Below are 23,118 nucleotides of genomic sequence, written 5' to 3' on the forward strand. Positions count from 1 at the left end.
ACTTGGGTGTTTTTATTATAAGCCTTTATGAACTATTTGAATATTCACTTATATGTATTACTTTCATTAAAAATAAAAAAATGCACACAAAAGCAATATATTCATATTATAGGAAAAAGTCACATAAAATAAGCAAAAAGAACACAAATGACATAAGGATCTCATCCACCGAGAGCTAACCATTGGTAATAACCTGAAATAGTTTTTTCTTGAAAAATTCTGAAAAACAAATGAAAGGACTTTATTTTTAATTGTTTTTATTTATTTATTTGACAGAGAGAGAGAGCACAAACAGAGGGAGCGGCAGGTAGAGGAGAGGGAGAAGCAGGCTTCCTGCTGAGCAGAGAGCTTGCTTGGGGGGGGGGGGGGGCGCCTCATGACCTGAGCCAAAGGCAGTTGCTTAACTGAGTGAGCCACCCAGGCACCCCAAAAGGACTTTTAAATACTAAAAAAAGAAAAAAAACCCTCACAAATTCTTGATACAGTAAAACTGTCAATAATAATTTAAAAAGTAGTAACTGGAGTTATTAATTCTTAACTAAATCAATCTGATCAAAATGCTTGGTGTTATTTTGGTTATATCTTCACTAACAGAGCAGAGTGGAGAATTGAGGCAATCTTCCAAAATACTTCTGTGTTAATTATCTTGTTATTTTAGAAAGAAGCAGCTTTTGGTCTCAGTTTTCTAAACAATTATCTCTGTTTAGTAGTTTAGGAATTTTTGGAAACAAATTTATCAGGAAAATTTGTCTTCAACGAATGGTATTGGGAAAACTGGACAGCCAAATGCAAAAGAATGAAACTGGACTGCTTTCTTACACCAGACACAAAAATAAGCTCAAAATGGATTGAAGACCTAAATGTGAGACCTGAAACTATAAAAAAGTCCTAGAAGATAACACAGGCAGTAATTTCTCGGACATCGGACATAGCAACATTTTTCTAGATATGTCTTCTAAGGCAAGTGAAACAAAAGCAAAAATAAATTACTGGGATGACATCAAAATAAAAAGCTTCTGCACAGCAAAGGAAACGGTCAACAAAACTAAAAGACAACCCACTGAATGGGAGAAAATACTTGCAAATGACATATCCAATAAAGGGTTAGTATCCAAAATATGTAAAGAACGTATACATCTCAACACCAAAAAACCAAATAATCCATTAAAAAAAGGGCAGAAAACATGAACAGACTTTTTCCAAAGAAGACATGCCGATGGCCAACAGACACATGAAAAGATGCTCAACAGCGCTCATCATCAGAGAAATGCAAATCAAAACTGCAATGAGATAATCATCTCAAACCTGTCTGAATGGCTAAAATCAGAAAACCAAACAAGTGTTGACAAGGATTTTTAGAAAAAGGAATCTTTGTGCACTGTTGGTTGGAATGCAAACTTGGTGCAGCCACTGTGGAAAATAGTATGGAGTTGCCTCAAAAAATTAAGAATAGAATTAGCGTATGATCCAGTAATTCCACTACTGGTATTTACCCAAAGAGTATGAAAACACTAATTTGAAAAGATACGTGCACCCTTATGTTTATTGCAGCATTATTTACAATAGCCAAATTATGGAAGCAACCCAGATGTTCGATAGATGAATGGATAAAGGAGATATGGTGTGTGTATATATTTGTGTGTGTGTGAGAATGGGTGAAATAGGTGAGGGGGATTAAGAGTACACCCATGATGAGCAATGAGTAATGTATTTAATTGTTGAGGCACTATATTGCTCACCTGAAATTAATATAGCACTGTATGTTAATCATAGTGGAATTAAAAAAAACTCAACACACAGAAAAAAGGTACATAGAGAGGAACAAATATAATAAACCATATGCTTGTCTAGAGCATATGCAAAACATTTTTTTATCAGGAAAATTTGCCTCAAAAATTTTTGTATTTTTTCTCTTTTTAAAGAAACATAAATAATTTTCAATTCTCTGAACTGTTTCAGTGAACAAATGTATAAGGAGTGCAGTTCAGCTTTGATACCTCACAGTTCACAAGCAGAAAAACTTAAGACAGTAAAGGACGGAATTTGGGGGAACTGTCCTTGGAAAGAGAGGATTGGTAAAACAAAGTTAAGAATAATTAGAGACTTAAATGTGAACAATGAAATGAATATTTTTAAAGAAATTAAGCTGCATTACAATTTTGAAGAAAAATAATGCAATTTTAGTTTTCTACCTCCTAAGGTCATTGAGTTTTGATTAGTTTAAAAGTTTCAAAATTCTGCTGTTTACTGAATTCCTTTCCTTATCTCAGGCCTTGTCCTTGATGTATTCACTTACATGCTCTGTATAATCTCGCAACAATCCTGCAGCTTTGGTGGTGCATTTGTAGAGGCCTGACATGAAGGAATATAGTGGGACATAGAGTATAGAGTGGATTTTTTTTGTGGGTTTACTTGGCTTTGGCTGCTGCTGTGGGTGTTAAGAAAATATGCATATTAAACATATAATGATGGTGCATTTATCAAGAAAAAACAGAGCAACTATCAGCCACTGGAGACAAGCAGAGGGGAGGATCTGGAGGTGATACCTTGAGGCAGAGTCCCCAGAGGACATGTGGAATCTGTACATGTAGGGCTTACTCCACAGGTGTGCACACACAAACAGCCTGCCTCTGTAGCGTTATGATCTAGCACACGAATGCTTAAGGCAGGTGTGGGGCAAACCGAAGTTGTTGAGGACTGTGTGAAGCAAGTATGATGGGACGGGTTGTGGTCAAAGGGCACTCCTGAGAATCTTGGGTACAAAAAGGAGATATGCACTGGGGGCCTGCAGGATCTTCTGCCCTGCTTGACTGCAGGCAGGCTGCCATCCCTGTAGGGTAAAATAGGTTTTGTCTTTCTAGGTCAGTCTGAGGTACATTTGCCAAGACTGGGGTCTTCAGAGGTAACTATGAATTATTATCCCCATTTTATAGATGAAGAAATTGAACCTCAGTGAGGTTCGGTTAGCTAACGTGTATTTGTGTGCATGTAAATATTAGGTAAAACATATTAGCTCCACTGATAGGCGTTTCTTAAAAATAACTGCCCTACATTATTAAGGTGGTGCCTACTAATTAACACAAGAACCCACCTCTTTCCAAAAAAAGTATTTGTGATTACTTTTCGCAAATTGTAACAGCCTAAATATACCTCTTCATTGTTTTATTCAAAACAATTCCATCATGTTAATGCAGAACATTTGCAGGTTTTTGAGGCTGTACTTAGCAGGTCAGAAGAGCTACTATTGAATGGCAAACTTTGTGCATTGGGCGACTTGGAATTCTCTGCCAGCACCAAAAATCAAATCCTATTTCCCCACCCTGACAGCAGAGGGGCTCCGGGCGTTATATGTAGGTGGAGTGCTAGTGCACTCTAGGGTGTTTTTCAGGGATCCGGAGGAGGCTGCTGCAAGAGAACGGGCCTCTTTCACACACGCCCCCTACCCAGTTTGGACTGCACCTGCAACCCCTAGCAAGAACGGGGCGGACTTGGCTTTGGCCAAGTCAGACGTGGCATGAACAATCTGCAATTGCCTTTTCACCTTTCTGTTAAAATAAATTCATAATCTGAAAAGAATTTCGGTTACGTGGCGAGCCCAGGTATTGGCCGCTGCGGAGGCGGACTCGGACCGTTCCCCTCACTTGCAGCTTTGCTCCCTGCTTTGCGAAGCGGAGGAGCCGCACGCCCTGTCCCTGGCGAGGTGTGTTCTTCCAGGATCCCACCGCAGCCCGCCTTGGGGGTTCCCGTTTCTGAGCCCTTTCCGGGACCCCAGTCCCAGCACGCGAAGGTCGGCCCTACAGCTGGCCTCGGGGCCCCGCCCACTTTGGCCGCGGGTCGCAGCCGCCGCGAGCCGGAGCGGGAGCCGGTGCCGGAGCCCAAGCGGCCGCGGCCCCTTTAAGGAGCCGCTCTGCGGTAACCCGAACCCGCAGTCCGGGCGGGCGCGGCGGCCGCGGCGGTAGCTGTAGTCTCTGTGACTGCTCTTCCCAGCGGCCCGGGGCCCCGCGGCTCCCCTGGCTCCCGCCGAGCATCTTGCGGGGCGACTCTGGCCGGCGCCAGCTCTCAGGCCGGGCCGGATGACCAGGCTTCTGTAACCACCCGTCGCCCTCCCCGGCCCGGTGCAGCCGCCGCCCGCGTGCGAGTCGCCCCGGGACCCGGCACAGGTGACGCTGTTTGGAGGGGGTTCGGGGGGAAAAGGGCGGGCTCGCTTTTGCGCCGCGGTTCCCCCGCGCCGCCGAGCACAGCCCTTGGGCAGGGGCGCCGCGGCTTCCCGCCCCCGGCCTAGCGCGGCCGCGGGCTCCGGCGCCCGGAGCTGGGTGGGCGTCCCGAGCGCGGGAGGCGGCCAGGGGCGCCGGGGCGGGCTGCAGCAGGTGTGTGCGGCCGCGCAGCATCCTCCCGGCCCCGCGGGCTCCTGCGCCGCTTGCGGCGCTGACTGTGTCCCGGGGCCCGGGGCCCCGCGCCGCCCGTACGCCCGGTGTTTCACTCGCGCCCCCAGGTGCGCGATTCGTGCTGCTGGGTCTGCCCGGGGAGCCTCCCGGGTCTCAGCTCAAAGGGGTGGGTGCGTGGGGCAGCCAGGGAAAGCTTTCTTGTTAGAGGCCGGTACACAATCAGGTGCATCAAGTGGGTAAGTCTCCCCCTCTCCGGCCTCCCCCCAACTAAATAAAACAAGACGCTTTTATTCACCCTTGTAGTTCTCAAGTGCGTCCCATTTTTAGCCACCTCATGCTGAAGAGACTAGTGGGAAAGGGACTGGGCTCTATTTACAGCTCTACCATTGTAACCCCACCAAGTTTATTAAACCGAGAACCTCGGTTTACCCAGCCATGAAATGGGATCCGTAACGCGCGCATTTTCCTACAGCCCCAAGAGGGTGGGAAAACCTCTCTGAAAGTACTTTGAGTTGTCGAAGTTCATTAAAGGGTCACCGTTGCTGGCCAGTATTTTTTTTTCTCCGTTGTATACATGTGAGTGTTAATGTAGCACACATTTTTATGTGAAATGATAAAATTGTTCCTAAAGACTGATGTTTGACAGTGTTTAAATGAATCCGATACCCGTTTGAGAACAAGATGGGAGAGTTTGTGTGGATATTAGGGATTGATGTGTGAAGCTGGAAACAAGCCGTCATTTTAGTAAAATCTTCACTCAGTGGTAAATGAAGTTGGGAAAAATCGATCTTGGACTGTGTGTGTTGAGCGAGATACTGCTGGGTGAGCACATGGTATAGGTTGCAAAGCCGCTCATCTTTATGTAGCCGGTTAAGGTAATGTGACAGAGTATCTCAGTTCCCCTCTAAGTGGGAAGTAGAGAATTTTTTTTCCCTGTGTTAATCTTTTTGTTAAATTGTAGGGATGGCGCTAAGTTAGAAAAGTGGACTCCTGCCATGCTAGACAATTGGAAAGAATGGCTCCGGGAATGGTGGACTTCAGCTGACTTGCCACCTCCCCACTCCTGTGCCATCAGATGATCCAGAGAAATATTCACAGAGTGCTTCTTTCCTTTCTACCCCGCAACTCCTTTTGCCACCAAACCTCCGTCCAGCGCTGGAATCCTTACTGTGTGATCTTGTACAAATTTTACCTGTCTGGAGCTGGGCACCTGGCATTCAGCGGTTCAGGCAGTCATAATTCTTTACTCTATGAGCTTTCTGTTCCTATTCCTTTAACTCTAAGCCTCTGACTTTGTTGGAAAGAATCATGGCTCTTTTCAACTAAAGCTGTGTGCTTGGAGGTGCCTAGGAATGGCAGGGGTCAAGGGCCAAAGCTAACCCAAAGAAGCTGGGTCTTCTCAGTAGACCCTGGAGTATGGCTGCAAGAGGTGGCCTCTCTTTTCCTTCCTTCTCCGAAATCTCCGTCGGAGAGAGACTGATTTGATCACCAAGGTAAACAGAGGCCTTGGGAGCAGGAGTTACCAGAGACCTGATTCCGTGCTAGGTGGATGAAAAGCGTTCCCAGCAAAGGAGTAGGGAGGAGGACATGGTGACTTCGGAGGTTTGGAGGGCCTGCCTAATAATGGGGCAACCAGAGAGGTAGTGAAGGAGCCCTGTATGCCCCACTAGGAAGTGGGACAGGGGTTGGGTTGCGGAAAGGTACTAGTAGTGGAGCTTCCAGGCCAGTTCTGGAATGTGCCCTAGATAAGACCTCCCCTTCTCTCTAGTTCCCTCAGAGCGTGTTTCTTGCCCTTCTGAGTCTAGGGCAGCTCTCTCCTCCCCGGGCCTCTCTAAAAGAGGCCCACCCTGTGTTTATGTCCCACCCTGAAAGCTGGCGTCCCAAATGTGAGGGGAAACCAAGCGGGTTGCAGAAGCAGCCTTTAGACCTCAGAGTCTCGGCCACTCCCTTCTCAGATTAGTGTCCCATATCCTACAGATGAAGGCTCCGTTTAGCTTTGATATCTCTTGGAAGGTTAAAAAGTAGGATAGTCCTTTTGGCTGAAAAAGTAAACGGAACAGTCTACAGGAAGATACAGAAAACGAGTTTTTCTGTGGAGGAAGAGAATGAATTAATTGTCTGGGTGAGAATTGTGGGCAGTTGGACAAGGGAGGGCAGAAGCGGGGGTGGGGTGGAATTGTGCTGGACAGCCTGTGCCCTCGTCCTTGAGAGAGGAAAGGATGCCACCACGCGTGTACAGCCACCTTGCTGTGCTTTCCCTCCTTCCCTTTGCCCTGCAAGAGGAAGAAGGTGGCAATATGGAGGTGGGGTAACCATCTGTTCTTGAGGATGGGAACCAGACTTTAACTCACCACTCGGGCTGAGCTGTATTTACCTGGCACTGGTATCAGGCACTGAATGTATGACACAAGAGAATGCATTCCATCAGGAGAGTGAGGTTAATTTTGTAAGAAAACCCAAGGCATTGTGCAAGTGACTTTGGTGGTGTTTTTTCTTGTTGGAGATGAAAGGTAGCATACAAAGAAGCGGAGTCCTACTGCTCTGAGGTTTGTTATTCATAGTGAGACAGTTGGATGTTCTGCAAGCAGATCCCAGACCTGAAAAGAAGGCAGGAATAGCAAAGGATTTTTTCTTTTCTCAAAACATTAGTCTGTTCAAGGAGAAGGCAGTCCTTTGGATACATGAGAAGGAGCTTGTGAATCATTGTAAAAGGCCAAGGTTTGTGAGAACAGCGGGTGAAGAAGACAGCTGGAAGTCTGTTCAGAGCTTGCGCCAGCATGAGGAAGGGAGTTGCAGAGCAGTGGGACCGAGAGCGAGGGGGTAGTCTGACTAAGGGGACAAAGGCTTGTCTAAAGCAGTGTTTCAAACGTTTTTGGATTATACAACACAGTACGAAATGGGTTTTTGCACCGTGACCCAGGACATAAGTTAAAGTACATCTGAAATCCTTTTCATGAAACAATATGTACCCTTACTGTGTACAGTGTTCTGTTTTCTGTTTCTGTGCTTTCTGTTCCTATTCAGTGTTCTCAAAAATCCTCATTTGTTAGTGGATCAGAGTCCACTGTTTGGAACTCATTTGCCTAATGGATAAACAGGTCACATTCAGGTTGGAGATGCTGGAGGGGAACATAGAATTGACTGGGAAATCTGGACCCCTGTGGGTGGGGACAGGAGGGAGTGTGGGAACTTGTCTGGTGTCACATGGGTGCAGGACTCACGTTAGTGAAGGCAGCTGGACGGACAGGTGCAAAGAGGGAACTTCCTCCTACCGGTTCTGTTCACTTCAAAGCAGAATAGTTGGCTTTGAGGAAAAAGGAAGCGTGGAAGGAGTAAACTTGGATTTGAAAACAGTGTCTTTAGAGCAGATTTTTCTCTGTAGGTTAAAGAGGACAAGTGAATCCAGAACACATTGGCTGGTGGAATTAGGCCATGTCCACTTTTGTCAGCTGGATGGGGAACAGAGGGGCTCATAGTGCAGTGTGTGGGGCTCATAACTCCCCTTATAGCTTTGAGAAGTTCTTACAGAAGTGGATGGGTTGTGTTGTTGCAAAACCCCATTGCTGATGAAACTCATTAGGAAATTAGCTGTCTTACAGAGAACTGGAAACGTATTCTCCTTACCCTGTGTAAAAGGGTTAGATTATCAAAGCTTCCTTAGATGTCTTTTTTCACCATCAGACTGGAATCCTTATTCATAGTCTTGGGGATCGCCAAAAAAGCTTCTTGGGGAAATAGGTGAGGCAGCATCCTTGAGCTAATTTCTAGTAACCATGCCCTGGAGTTAATCAAGGGCAGAGTTTATCTGCATGCCTTTGATTGCCTTTTCATAACAATTAACCCCTGACACATACACCTGGCACCGTCACCAGTGAGCAGGTACAACAAAGCGTGGAGGGCAGTGTGCACAGGTGTTAGTTCACTGGCGTTGCTTGTTTACTTGCTTGTGTTTATCATCCACATTCTGCCTGGTCAAATCCTCCCTTTGACCCATCCTTGGTTTGTTTGACTTTCTTACCTTAGGTGAGATGTTCTCAGTGCTTCACGTTCCTTCTCCTCGGCTGTCCTGTACATATCTAGTGCTTTCTCTGATGTTATCTCTGAGCTTCGGGCTTACCGGGGTCCGCTTGACCATTCCAGTAGAATCCGGTGTTGGGATCCTGCCTGTGCTGTGCTGGTGTCCGCGGCATCCTGCCGTGGCCACCTGAGAAATAACCGTCCATTGATGGGTTTATACATTGGTTTTGATTTGGGATTTTTTACATTTTGGGGACATGGAGAATCTGTCTTGGTCAAGTTAATTTAATTCGTTTTCTCCAGTTAGGCTTAAAAAAAAAAACACCTTCCAGAAGTACATTTTGAAGGCCTAGAAAACTTCTCCCTATTTGTTAGGTATTTATTGAGTGGAATGGGGGAAGAAGGAATTCTCATTTGGTGAAAAATTTAGAACAATTAAACCCTCCCCCTTTAAAGTGTTAACATTTTAGGGACATAATTCCCCAAACTAGTCTTGCTCAGTTAATGTGTTTTGCTCTAATACATGTAAGAAAACATTGAGACACTTAAGAATTTAAATGTTTTATAATTTGTTATATGCTGTTTTAAGGACTTGTAAAGATTAGCTGTGTTCTGATTGAGAAAGATTTTTTTGCCTTTTCATATTTTAAAAACCTGTACGTATGTCACTAAACAGATCAATTTCTTCCCTGCTTTGTGGAGGAATCCATGGCAGGATGAAGGTTCTAAGGAAGGGAGGCCAAGTTGCTCTTAGGGAAGGCCTTGCCACGGAACAAAGACCGCTTGTTTGGAGGATCCCAGCTTATTATCTCCCCACCAAACCCTTGAGACAGTAGACATTTTGAGGATTCAAGAATGCTTTATAACCTGAAGTCTCTACATGTTTTTTTTCAGCGTTTTTTGTTTCTTAATTACAAAAGTGGAACTTTCTTGTTATAAATAACATGAAGAAAAACCATGAAAACAACCAATACTCAAGAGAATTGACAGTTCACTTCTTCCCCTTTCTCCGGCTACCATTTCCCCTGATTTCGCTTCCAAATATAGCCAGTTAGCAGTTTGGGGGTATAGCCCTTCTTCTGTACAAATGCCAAAAAAGGCAGTTAGGTATTTATGAAAAATGTATTATTTCACTGCCTGCTCTTTTTTTTTTCACCCCATAGTGTGTGATGGGTGAATGCCCTTCTGTCTCATCTTGTTTATTCAAATGTCTGTATAGCCTATGAGAGTGTGACTGCACCAGCATATGTAATCATTCCCCTATCAGTGGCCCTGAGAGTTGCTTCTAATGTTGTAGTAAACACCCATCTGCCTGCCTCCTTTGACACATTCATGTTTTGAGAATAAAAGATAAAGTCATCAGCTATACTGCTTATTTTATAATTCAGTTAACATAGTGCTATCAAAATTTACTTATTCTACCATTTAATTCTCCAGATATTCATTCAGCAGTAAAAGGATAGCACTGGACACCATACGGATTTCATAGTGGGGCAGCGCACAGCCCTTGCTGACAAGAGCTCACCATCTGGAGTAGGAGAACTAGGCATGATGATATAATATCTTTAGTTTTATTTATACCCTACCTGAATCCAAAAGTGATTTGGGATGGCTTACAAAGATGCATACAGTAGGACAAGTTACAGCAAATTTAGGATGAGAAAGAAAAATAAGCCAAAGGAAAATAAGATGGGGTTATGACCGAGGTTGGTTAGTGTACTTTGAAGTTCTGGTTGCAAGCGTTCCAGCAGCATAAGGGAAGAGGCAAGGAGTCCACAACGAGCTTCAGGGTGTCCCGAAGAGAAACCAAATTGGAGAAATCCATCTATTCTTGATTCTAGGAGGTGAGAGGAATTTCTCCTTCAGATTTTCAGGCAGAGAACACTGCGTTTGCAATGGCCAGCATTCTCAACGACGTACCCAGTGTTGTACAGCAAAACTAGCGATCTTGCCTTATGATGCCATTTCGTACCATGTTCTTCAGTGCTAGTCAGGGGTATCATGCCTTGGCAGTCCTCAGTGAAAGGTCATTAGGGTGAGGGGGAAGTTCATGGGTTTAATCCACAGAGAGCTTTTAAGAGGACAGATGAAAACAGCAATCTGGTATTGTTCTTAGACAATTTCTTTTTCTATAAGGTAGTACAGAATATATCATTTTAGTAGAATTTCTATGAGTAGAACCCACTTGCCCAGGATTTCTAGGCTAGCAACTTACAAAGCAAGAAGTGAGGATGTTTGCTTATTTTTTTTTAAAGTTTTTATTTAAATTCCAGTTACCATACAGTGTCATACTAGTTTCAGGTGTACAGTGTAGTGATTCAACACTTCCATACATCAGCTGGCCCTTGTCACGACAGGTGCACTCCTCAGTTCCCCTTTCCACCCATTTCACCCATCCCCTCAGCCACCTCCAAGAAGTGAGGATGTTTACATGGCATTAATGTATCAGAACTGTAACAACGAATGAAAACACACATGCACAAGTCTGTAGTTGGGCCCTGCAGGAAGGATGGTATGTGTTCACATTGATGAGCTCCACCAGTGAGAAAGGCTCCGAGCCACCATTCCAAGAAATCTTGAGAGCATCTCCGAGCTCTCCGTTATTACCAGGTTGTAACATAGGAGAGTGTCAGCAGGACTCCGAGATCTACAGGTTGGGGCAGTGTGGCCTGTTTTGTGAAGCTGGGAAAGTTCAAGTCTCATGAGCCACCTGGGTCTCTGTTTCCATGGCCACATTCACTCAAGTCTTAACCTCGGAGCATTGTCCCAGAACAGTTCTTTATTCCCAAGTCTGAGGGTCAAGCTGAGGTACTTTTACAGGACCTACCCTGAATTTAAACTTGAGGTTTGTAGTAAATGTTAACCTTGAGGTCACCCAAAGCTTCATGTGATTGTTTTGCACATCACCTCATAGCCTGAGAAACGGTTCAGGGAAAAATGTCACTGTGTTCAGATTTTTTTGGCTGCCTGACAAGTGTCAAACAGATATCATCAGGCTGGTAAATATCATGTTTATTGAGAAACAGTGCAGTTGGCAAAGGCAATCTTACGGGAAGATATCAGAAGAGAAGAGAAACCACTCTCAGTGTACCTTGGTAGGGTTTTAAGTGGCCCTTATGGAACAGCATGAAAGGTCACAGAGAGAATTTAGAAACTCCTTGGCTTCTTCTCATTTAAGCTACCATATCTCCCAATCAGATCAGAAGTGTAGACAAGCTGCAGGGCCCCTAGGCCGTAGGTTAAAAGAAGGGGGAAATGATCACATTGCTTCGGATACCGAACATCCTATCCCTCTGTGACTTGGTACCATTTGAGAGATGGGTGTAACCTTGCTTGGTTAGGAAAAGGTGGTGATAACAAGTGCTATCCTTTATTGAGTCATGTGTTGATGTACTCCTGAATAACCACCCCCAAACCTAGTGGCTTAAAACAATGATTTTTTATTTCTCAGAATTCTGTGTGTGGCTGGGCAGTTACCCTGCTGGTGATAGGCTCGTTCATATGGCTGCATTCAGCTGGAGGGTGCACTGGGCTGGAAGATGGGAGTGGGCTTTCCATCGTGGCTGGTGGCTTGTACTGAGTGCTGTCTGTCCGCTGGGCATCTCAGTTCTCTAGGTGATCTCTCGTGCTCCAGTAGACTAGAGCTGTTTCTTTCAGGTGTAGAGCAACGCTCAAGCAAGCAAAAGCGTGTTGCTAGGTCTTCTGAGGCCCACTGTGAGGCTCCAGGACCCTCACAGCCTCTCTCCTACTCATCACTTGTCAGCAGGTGGCAAGGCCAGCCCAGATTCCTGGGAGCAGGCGCATAGACTCCACCTCTGGGTGACAGGAGTGGCAATGTCACAGTAGCAAGGAATTACCACAAGTGGCTACATGTGCCAAGCCCTGCGTTTGGTGCATTTAATTCATCTCACTCAAGCCAGACAACCGTCTTGCAACATAGGCATTCTTATCCCCTTTCATAGGACTTGTAAGACAGAAAGGTCATACTCTTCTTGCCCGTGACCACTTGACAAATCCTGGGAGCAGGATTTGATTCTAGGTTTCTCTGTAGTTGAATGGAATGCATTTTAAGACTGAACAGGTGAGAGAAATTTGCTGAATTGTTTTTTCAGTCTTTTAACCTATTCAGTGCTATTTGAAATCATGGGCTGGTACCGGTGGAGAGCAGGCAAAAAGAGAGAGACGTGGAAGGCAGGCAGGCTTGTCCTGTTTCAGGCACTTCCTGCATCCCCGGGACTATCTCAGGGGTCATCAGGTCGACAGTTCAAGGGTGAGAAGGACCTCCCTGTCTCCGTAGGTTCTGATTTCCCAGCTTGCTCGGCGGTGATTCCTTTAGAGAAAGAACAAAACATATTTGGAAAAATCTTGCTCTGTCCAGCTTTTCCTTGATTTCACAGTGTTGGCAGAAAGCCAAGAGATGTCCCAAGCCAAGAGGCTTCTTCCAGGAAGGGAATTGCAGGGAAGTAAGGACATCGGAGGTTGGGTAGAGGTTGGCTGCAGAACCTCGTTCCTCTTCCCAAATCCCCCGGGTGACACAGTGCCATCTGGCCTCTGCGTCAGCTGTCGGGCTCCTCACTAACCTCTTCGGAGGCTTGGGGAGTGTGTTGTGTTTGAAATGTTGATTTCCTTAAAGATGGGCCCTCAAATTGTACACGCTTCCAACCGCTTATTATTTGTGTCAAGTACTATATGTGTATGATCTTCCAAATACTATTGTCTCCTGGCTTAAGGCATTCTGATTTAACCAAAATCCAGTGGCTGTCATTGGCACTCTTAGGTTTGCAAAACACAAACTTCTTTAGGAAAGTTTTAAGTGGGGTGAGATGCTAGGAAACGTTTACAAAGTCAATAAAATGTGCTCTCTGTACTCTGAGCCTTAAGGTCCTAGAAAATGGACTGAATTTCTAAGGGGAGAATTATCGGTGCGTTGGGGGTCAGGTGCCAGCAGAGCAGTGGGGAGAGCGGGGGAAGGTGGCCTTTTCCCACCGCCATTCCCTTGCAGCCACACCTCTTGGTAGGCATTATAAAAACAAATCCCGTATCAGAGAGTCATTTCATGTAAAATGAAATAAAAAAATGTAAATAAGACAGAAAAATCTTAAAAAGTTGACACAGCACAGATTAACGGTATTAAATTAAATTTTATTTATTTTTAAGTTAGTAGCCAGAACGTGTAAAAAGTGTAAATAAAACATAAGCTAGGAAAATAAGAATAAATGTTTTATTAAAACCCTAATTAAAGGGGCGCCTGGGTGCCTCAGTCGTTAAGCGTCTGCCTTCGGCTCAGGTCATGATCCCAGATCCTGGGATCAAGCCCTGCATGGGCTGGAAGCCTGCTTCTCCCTCTCCCGCTCCCCCTGCTTGTGTTCCCTCTCTCGCTGCATCTCTGTCAAATAAATAAATAAAATCTCTTAAAAAAAAAAATCCCAATTAAAAATACCTGTAATAGAAGGGAGACCTGATCAAGTGCTATGGGAAACCAAGGAGAGAAATTATTTCTTGAAAGAGCAGGAATTCTCAGGGAGAGCTTAAGGAGCTGGGATAATGCTTCCCCCCACCTAACACACACACTGTGCCAGAATGTCTTGGTGGGGAGTCTGGGCTGTGTGAAAAAATACCAATCCCTCCGCCCTCCCCCCCCCCGACACACACACACACACACACACACACACCCACCACCACCACCACCACCAAACTGTAAAAGGGAAGACTACAGAATCGTCTTGACTAGTTGGAATAAGAATATATATGGAGAAGGTATTGTGTACATGTGAGAGGGGGAGGGAGAAGCTCTGGGATATGAACATTTGAAAAACACTGGATGAGAGGGACCAGAGAAGGATCTTGAAGGCATTTAGCATAGGATGTAAGGAGACAGATCCATGGCAATGTGAATTAGCTGTTACAACAGTTCTCTGAGTTGTGGCAAGATGGGGCCACCCCACAGTCGCTGAGTGGGTTCCTCAAACAGTGCCAGTTTGGGGAACAGAATTTCAGCCTCCCTCCTGTTCATACATGCCATGATTGTAATTATTACATAGGATGGTGGGGAAAATAAAGACCAGTTAGAAATGTATGAATATGTAACCTTAAATATTTTATTTTTTATCATTAAAATGATTTATAATCCAAAAAAATTGTTTCAGGGAGGTGTCCCTTGCATTGCCAGGGTGTGTAACAGACAGAATCAAACAGTGTCTCTTCAACTTGAATTCTGTTATGCGCTCTTGGAAGAAAAAGGAGTGAAGGAATGGGAAAAATATAAAGGATTCCCTTAGTGACAGGGAGGAACGAGAAATCCTTGCTATCATCATGAGCAGTTCCTTGTTAAACCTTAAGTAACATCATATCTGTGAGAAAGGGAGTGTGATTTAATCATAGTAATATAGGGTTCCGTAGCCTTGCCTGGTTTAGTCTTCCCATTGCTTCTGTTTAAAAAGCAGTACCATGAATATTGGAGGATTTATGGAAGTTGACTTTTACGTAGCTGGCTTCCCGTAGACTTTCACATTAGTGCTAATGGTTCTTTTTTTTTTTTTTAAAGATTTTATTTATTTATTTGAGAGCGAGAGAATGAGAGATAGAGAGCACGAGAGGGAAGAAAGTCAGAGGTAGAAGCCGACTCCCTGCTGAGCAGGAATCTCGATGTGAGACTCGATCCCGGGACTCCAGGATCATGACCTGAGCCGAAGGCAGTCGCTTAACCAACTGAGCCACCCAGGCGCCCCAGTGCTAATGGTTCTTGAACTTGATGCGCAGAAAAGGAAAAGAGGTGGAATGTTTTCTGCACATAATCTTCCTGACTTTTTCATATAGCTCTCAATACAGAATTAAAATAATAGTAATGACAATAAAACCCAAAAACTATAATGGTAGTTAGTTGAGAGCTCTGTACATATTTGATTAGATGTTTAATGGTTTTCACATGAATAAAAAGATAAGAGTGGGTAGTGTGATAGTTATCCTTTACTGAGGGGGGGTTTTATTGTCTCTGGTTAATTATTGATGTTTCATGAGCATTTAGACAGTTAATTGCAGTGTACCACCCATATGAAAATGCAAACAAAACCCAGAATGGGGGCGCCTGGGTGGCTCAGTCGGTTAAGCGTCTGCCTTCGGCTCGGGTCATGATCCTGGGGTCCTGGGATTGAGTCCCATATCAGACTCCCTGCTCAGGGGAGAGCCTGCTTTTCCCTCTGCCTCTGATCCTCCCCCCACCCCCTTCCTGGCTCTCTCTCAAATAAGTAAAATCTTAAAAAACAAAAACAACAAAAACAAAAAACCTCAAAACCTAGAATGATTGGGTGAGGTGCAGGTGTGACTTTTTTGATAGGGTTGTTTGTTTGGTTTGGTAGATATTTTCTGCAGTGTGTGTTCATTTAGAAATAGCTTTCAGTTTGCAAATAGAGACTTTTAAAACACTTGAAAATGTTAGACCTACTGATGTAGCTAAGTCAATAAATAACTACTTATGTAGTTGATAAGAGTATGAAAATACAGTGCAGATTGTAATTATTATGAAACCTTTGAACACATACCATTTGTTATAAGGAGTTTGGGATGGAGAAACCATATATGCTGCTGCTATGATCTAAATGTTTGTGTCCCGCCGCCCCCCCCACCCCGCCCTGCAAATTCATATATTGAAATCCAACCCCCAGAGGTGGTGGTAGCAGCAGATAGGGCCTTGGGAAGTGATTAGGTCATGAGGGTAGAGCCCTCAGGAGTGGGATTAGAGCTCTTGTAGGAGACCCCACTGAGCTGTCTTGCCCCTTCTGCCATGTGAATTCTATGACCTGGAAGAGGGCCCTCACCAAACCATGCCCCTGGTACCCTGATCTCAGACTTTCAGCTTCCAGAACTGTGCGCAACAATAAATTTCTGATGTTTATAAGCCACCCAGTCTGTGGTATTTTGTTAGAGCAATACAGATGGACGAAAACACGTATTCAATATTAGTTCACTTTATAATATTGGTCAGTATTCCTTGCTCTTGGACATTTGAGGTGAGGATCCTTTTGAAGTAAATATGTTTTCATGCTATAATACAAGGGTTGTCAGTTTAGAGTATTCTTTTTTCCAGTATTCTGACTATACTGCAAAATGAGGGACCTCTTGCTGAACAGATACTAGCAGAATGGAAAGCCCATGTGAGAATATGAATGCCTGTTACCATCATTTTGTTTAATAAACATGTATTGAGCACATGCTGTGCGGCAGGCCAGTGTTAGGTATGGGGACGCAGTGGTAAGGGGAAAAATGTCCATGTTTCCCACCTTCATGGGGCTCACATTTCACTGGGGGAAGGAAACATTCATTTAAATTGCAGCTATAACTGACAGTTGAGGCTGGAAAAAGTAGAGTCCTCATAAGAGCACTTGGAAACCATTGAAGGTTTTAAGTTGGGGGTAGGTGAGGAGGTGACATGATGAGAGGCAGCTTTTAATGAAGATTCCCCTGGAGTCCTCCAGTTTGTTTGGAGATAGTCTTCTGGTTTGCAGACAGTCCAGAAAAGTGATGGTCATAAGGTAGAAAAAAATGGATGTTTTTGAAAGCTATTTAAGAAGTGGGACTTCCACCCTAGAACTTGGTGGATTGGATTATGGGGCATAGTAGGAATGTACAGAAAGCAAGTTATTAAAGGATAGCTCCTGGGTTCTGGCTGTCAAATCTGGAGGTATAGTGCTACCATTCACTGAGATGAGGAACCTAGAAGAGGACCAAGTTTAGGGGTCAGGTCATGAACTTGGTTTGAGATGCCTTTGAAATGCTACGTGGTACTGACAAGTAGGCAGTTGGCTATACACATCAGGAGCTTGGAGGAGACATCTGGGATGGAGAGTTAAAACTTGAGATTTTTCTGCATGTAAGCGATACTGATGTCACAGGTATAGATGAAATCACATAGGAAACAAGTAGAGAGAAGAGGGTCTGGGATTGCGCCTTAGGGAATTCTATTACTTAGTGGCTGGACAGAGGATGAAGTAAGGTGTTAGGGAAGCACAGGAAAGGAAATATTACAAGGAGAAAGTGGTCAGTAGTGTCTGACGTTTCTGAGAGTTCAGGTAACATGCAGGCCACATGGAGGAGTCATTGCTGACATTAGGGGTAGCTATTTCAGGGGAGTGATGAAGGTGGGGCCAAGAATGGAGTGGGCTAAAGATCAAGAGAGATGAGAAGTGATGATCGTATGGATACACCTTTCTAGAACTTTGTCCTTTAAGGGAGTGGAGGGAGGAGGAGAGAGGGCAAGAGAGAAAACTGTCGGATTAAAGAAGAGGTGATGGATTTGTTGATTTTTGTTTCTCCTGAGAACTTGAGCCTGTTTAAAAGCCAATAGAAAGGTCTAGTTGCAGAGAATAAAGGATCATGGGGAGCAGAGGATTCCCAAGGCAGCCAGAAAGGATGGATCCAAAGTGCACGAGTTGGAGAGGTTGACCTGAGGCGGAAGGACAGATGGGTGAAGACGCAGGTAGTTTTTGTGGTTGACAGTGTGATCGTGTTTTCCTATGTCGGCTTCTATTCTTTTGTGAGGTCAGATGGGGGTTATCTGTTGAGAATGGGGGTGGGTGGTTAGAGGTTTGAAAAGTAGGGATGACTTGGAAAATGAATGGTGGCATGTGAGAGGATCGGTCCGCTGGGGCAGTGCGGTGGGAGTGCCGCGCAGTGTTGAGGGCCCTCTGATCCCTCTGCCATTTCTCACTCACCAGCCCCAATCCCTTCTGGTGTGTGACACTTCCCAACAGTGCTCTGATTGTTTAGGGCTCATCGCTGAGTAAATAGTTGAGCAGTTCCGGGGTTGGAGTTTTGCCAGCTCTTGGCAGTGCAAAGGGAATGTAGGGTGTTAGTAAGAGTATTACTGAAATGATGGGCTCTAGGATCTAAGCCGATTAAACAGGGAAGTAAAACACAGGAAAGGGCTAGTGGGTTGAGACCGAGCCAAGAAGTCAGTGGACTCGAAATGTTGTAATACTGAGCACGCTTGAAGGAAAGGTCAACAGAGGAATACTTGTGGTGTTATTGTGGAGGCAGAAAAACAGTGAGTAAGGGACAGTAAAGGTCCATGAGTGGTTGAGGTGGCATGGAAGAGGTGCCATTTCCCATGAAGAAAGGAGGACTGAGTTGTTAAGGAAACCTGTGCCTTCGACAGAGTAAGAAGTCACTCAGGATGATATCAGGGCTTGCGGACATCGGCGAACCAGGACCAAAGTCTCTGACTGGGCGGAAACGTCCAGGAGGTTGGAATATAATACCAGTGAGGAGAGGGAGAGGTGGTACAACTAAATAGCAGGACCAAAGCACGCTGGGTGTTTACGGGGGGCAGGGGATGAGAGGATTAGTGCCTGAAGGAGACTGTGAGGAGCAAAGAGGACATAGGGCCACCTCCTGACTCCAAAGTACGGGAGACCAGGCAGCCATGACCTGAGAGGGCTGCAGGGGAGGGGGGTGGTCTTAAGAGCACACAGAGGAGGGGCAAAGGATAGAGATCTGTTTCCTGCTCATAGAGCAACAGCCTCAGGGGGCCTAGTGGAAGGGTTTGAGGAGGGGATAAAGTGAGGGGCCGGGTCAGGTGGCTGCTGGTAAGGAACTTAGGAGCATGACAGGGATAGTCACCTGGTAGAGGATAGGTTTCTGCACTGGGGTCTGCCTGCATGTGTGAATGTTGACTAATGTAAACAGGGATGAGTTAGGGGCCTTAGTGGCTAGACAGTGGTCTTGTTGCCCTTGGCTGGAGTGGTGACAGACCCAGAAATTGCATGCCCTCTTGCTGCTGGGGACGGATGATGGTAGAAGCAGAAACTTAACTGAATGTGCACCATATGCCAAGTACTGTTTTAAGTGTCCAACAAGCATGTGGTTTATGCCCCATGACAGCCCTGCCAAGTTAGTACTGTTATCTCCGTTTTACAGAGAACTGATGTTCAGGTAAGGCACATTTAGTAATCTGTCCCAGGTCACGTAGCAAGCGGTGGAGTAAGGTTCAAATCTCAACACTGCGACTAAGTCTGTGTATGCCCCATTAAGTACATAAATATATGTACTTAGTGTTTTCCTACGTATGTAATTTTGATTTTTTTTTTAAATTTTTAAATTTATTTGAAAGAGAGAGAGACACCGAGAGAGGGAACACAAGCAGGGGGAGTGGGAGAGGGAGAAGCAGGCTTCCCGCCGAGCAGGGAGCCGGATGCGGGACTCGATCCCAGGACCCTGGGATCATGACTTGAGCCGAAGGCAAACGCTCAACGACTGAGCCACGCGGGCGCCCCTGTAATTTTGATTTTTTAAAAAACCTGAATGATAGACTGTTGAGAAGCTTATATAGTGTTTTATGCAAAATTGTCTTCTCAGATACAAAGTTCAGTTCAGTCCTAGAATCCCAGAATCTTTCTTTGAGGGGGTCTCAAAGACTCTGGTCCACCCCCTTGAGGTCCTTTTACCACGTCTGTGATGGATACTTGGGCACTTCTAAATTGTTAGAGGGTTCTTCCTTAAATTAAGCTGAACTCTAACCTCCCTGTAATTTTTGCCCCTTTGTGCCATTTTGAGTAATGCAGAATAAGTTCCCTCTTTCACTTTTCCACACGACAGTGAAGATGTTTGAAGAATGCTCTTGAGTCCTTTCTAAGTAATCTTGTTCCCATGGCGTGTGATTAATTCAGAGTAAAGTGGGACTGATAAGTATCTTGATCCAAAGGTATACGTTTATGCTGACTATAAATGAGCCTGAAGTTTGGTGGGGTTTGTTGTTGTTGTTGTTATTTGTATCTTCATTACAGTATCTCTCATTGGTTTGTGTAACTTAAAATGCCAAAGCTTCCAGTGTGTGTGTGTGTGTATGTGTGTGTGTGTGTGTGTGTGTGTGTGTTATGTAGCTATTATACTAAATCCTATACTTAGGTATTGCCTTTAAAACATTTATTCCTATTATACTTTTTCTTTCTGATTTGGACTCACTATTTCAGCTTATGAAGATAATTTAGAATCCTGATTTTGTTAACCCTCTATATTAACTATCTTTCCCAGCCCTGCATTATATGCAGATTGACTACCATGTAAATATTTATTAAAAAAATGTTACTAATACAGACCAAAAAGAGAGAACCTTCTGGGATAGCAGGAGATATTTCTCAAGTCTGTTTCAGATCATTGATCTGCATTGCTGCTTCTAGTTTTTCAGCTAGCTCTGGATTTACCTAATTTTGTTTTCCAGCCACATTTGTTTATATTATTCATAAGGCTGTCATGAGGAACTTTCAGAACTTTCCTGGAATCAGGTTATCCTTCATTTGCTATTCTTCAGTCTGCCAGGATTTGGCAGTCAATTAATTGTGGGTATAAGGGATAGGAAGGGAACCAGAGTGACTCAACTATTCTAGACTGGAAGATGGGGGAAGTGTGGTGGATGATAGTACCATTCTCTGATATATAGAACGCTGGGGAAAGGACTGGTTTGGAATTAAGTTTGCCTCGGGTCATGGAAAGCCTATGGGGCCCCCAGGATGCCCACATGGAGCCATCGGGAGGGAAGGTGACCATCCAGGACTGGTATGCTGGGGGACGTTTGGTTACAGACAACTTAAGCCATGTTGAAGGTGTGGGGCATACACCTAGGCAGAGCCTATAGTGTGCAAACAAGAGGTTCTGTGTTGGGGCAGGGGAGGTAGTAGACATTGCGACACTGAGAGAGTTCATGCTTGACAGCCTCCATTTTTTTGTGTGAAATAGGAAGAAACCGTATTTTAGAGAGAGAACCAGAGATTTGAGATCAGTGTGGGAAACAGGAAGGGGAGCTCATGAAAGACGGGAAAAGGAATGCTAATCAAAAGGAGTTGTTCTTCCCAGCTTCCCCTTCCTTGCTGCCCTTAAAGACAACCCCACAAGACCATTTCCTCTTCATGTTAATGTTTTTACTGCTAACCACTCTGCAGTGGTTCATGTTGTGTCAGAATGGAAAAGAGTGATGTTGTATATGTGTTTTGAGGTGGCATTGGTAATTCTGATATACTCCCTAGAGAAGTCCTTGTATTACAAGGAAATAATGAACATTGGCAATAAGAATAATCTTTGTGTTCCCAAGTCAGTAGTTCTGGACTCAGTTGGTGGAACTGAGTCTTACACTTCAGCATTAAAGGGTTTTGGGATTTTAATAGAAGAGAAGATGTCCTGTTGGTTTACAGTGAATACCTTCTGGTATCTCCTCACTGTTTATGTGTCCTCTCTGCTGGGCATTTATTTCACTGAAAATAGGGAATACCCCCTTAGCACCCTGAGCTTGGCACTCTGTGTGGTGGTGATCGGTTTCTTTGCTTCCCTCCTGGCCTATAAGCATGTTCCCCATTTTGTATTCTGAGTTCTGGCCCAGGGCCTGTCTGGTGGACATGTGACAGATGTCGGATGAACTGTTGACTGAAGTGAGGGCTGAGTCATCCTGGCTGTGCTGTTTCCGGTGGCCCTGCCTCTGGGAGTCCTGCCGGAGAAAGGTTATTATAAGTTAATGGTGGAGAGGTGTACTTCAGACCTTTTCATGTTTTTCCTCTAAGAAACCTGCTTGAATTAAAGTTTATGGAAACTGTCTTGGGAGAAAACATTCACATATCGTTTGTATTCAGGAGGCCACTGGAAGAGTTTCTTTGGTGTGAGTCAAGATGGGCTAATTACATTGTGAAGTTCATGTCCAGCCACTCCCCTTGTAAATTGCCACAGAAGTATTTCCCACTTCTGTTCTGGCTGTTCCTTCCTAGGGTAGTATCCCAGCCACATGTAGAGGTGCATGAACCAAGCCATGATACTATTCTCTCTTTACTGTGTATTCTTGTACTTAATAGTCACCTAACTCACCAAGGTTCTTAATCTATGTCAGTAATGAGCATTGTTTGGTTTTTATCCATTTTCCCCTTTTCTTGCCTGATTCAGTGAAGAGGAGCACTTGCTTTCTACCAGAAGCCTTGGTTTTCTGGGGAAATACATATAAAAAAAAAATCACTGGATTTGTTCTTGATTTGGCATGACTGATGAAGCAAGCAGCTGCTTAATAAGAAGCAAAGCTGGGAGTAGAACAATTTAATTAGATTCTGTCTGTTGAGCCTTTAATAGAAGCCACAACTCCACTATATGGAGTTCTTTAGTTTTAAATGAAACATTTTTGCAAAGGGAGACTCAAACATGTACCCCAAAGACCCCAGTGAAGTGAAAGTATATCTATTAAAAATATAAAATAACCAGTATAACAAAGACTTAAAAACTAGCTTTTTTAGGAATGAGGAATTTCTTCTTTTTTTCTTCCAAATTGTTATTTAAATTCTAGTTAGTTAACATATAGTGTAATATTGGTTTCAGGAGTAGAATTTAGTGTTTCATCCCTTACGTGTAACACCCAGTGCTCATCACAAGTTCCCTCCTTAATACCCATCACCCATTTAGTAATTTCCTACCCCCATCCCTCCATCAACCCAGAGTTTTTTCTCTGTCGTTGAGTCTCTTATGCTGGGGCGCCTGGGTGGCTCAGTTGGTTAAGCATCTGCCTTCGGCTCAGGTCATCATCTCAGGGTTCTGGGATCGAACTCCACATTGAGCTTGGCATCTCCCTCTCCCTTCGCCCCTCCCCCCTGCTTGTGCACGCGCTCTCTCTGTTTCTCTCCCCTTCTCCCTCTCTCTCAGATAAATAAAATCTTTTTTTTTTTAAAGATTTTATTTATTTTTTTGAGAGAGAATGAGA

The 23,118-nt window shown here is 44.5% G+C and overlaps 1 protein-coding gene across 6 annotated transcripts in view; it reads left to right on the forward strand.

Annotated features, from left to right (window-relative positions):
• The window catches only part of LOC113913860 (TLC domain-containing protein 4-like), a 103,378-nt gene that overhangs the window by 28,935 nt on the left and 51,325 nt on the right, over nt 1-23,118 (forward strand). The window contains exon 1 of one of the 6 annotated variants that reach the window (XM_027578278.2): nt 3,582-3,700. The exons of 3 other annotated variants lie outside the window; for them this stretch is intronic. The gene's annotated coding sequence lies outside the window, so the exon portion shown is untranslated. Of the gene's footprint in view, nt 1-3,581; nt 3,701-3,838; nt 4,161-18,460; nt 18,554-23,118 lie in introns of those variants that run through there. 2 more of the 6 variants (XM_027578237.2, XM_027578285.2) reach the window with 2 other exon arrangements.

Source organism: Zalophus californianus, chromosome 4, assembly GCF_009762305.2.
Source record: "Zalophus californianus isolate mZalCal1 chromosome 4, mZalCal1.pri.v2, whole genome shotgun sequence".
NCBI lineage: Eukaryota > Metazoa > Chordata > Mammalia > Carnivora > Otariidae > Zalophus > Zalophus californianus.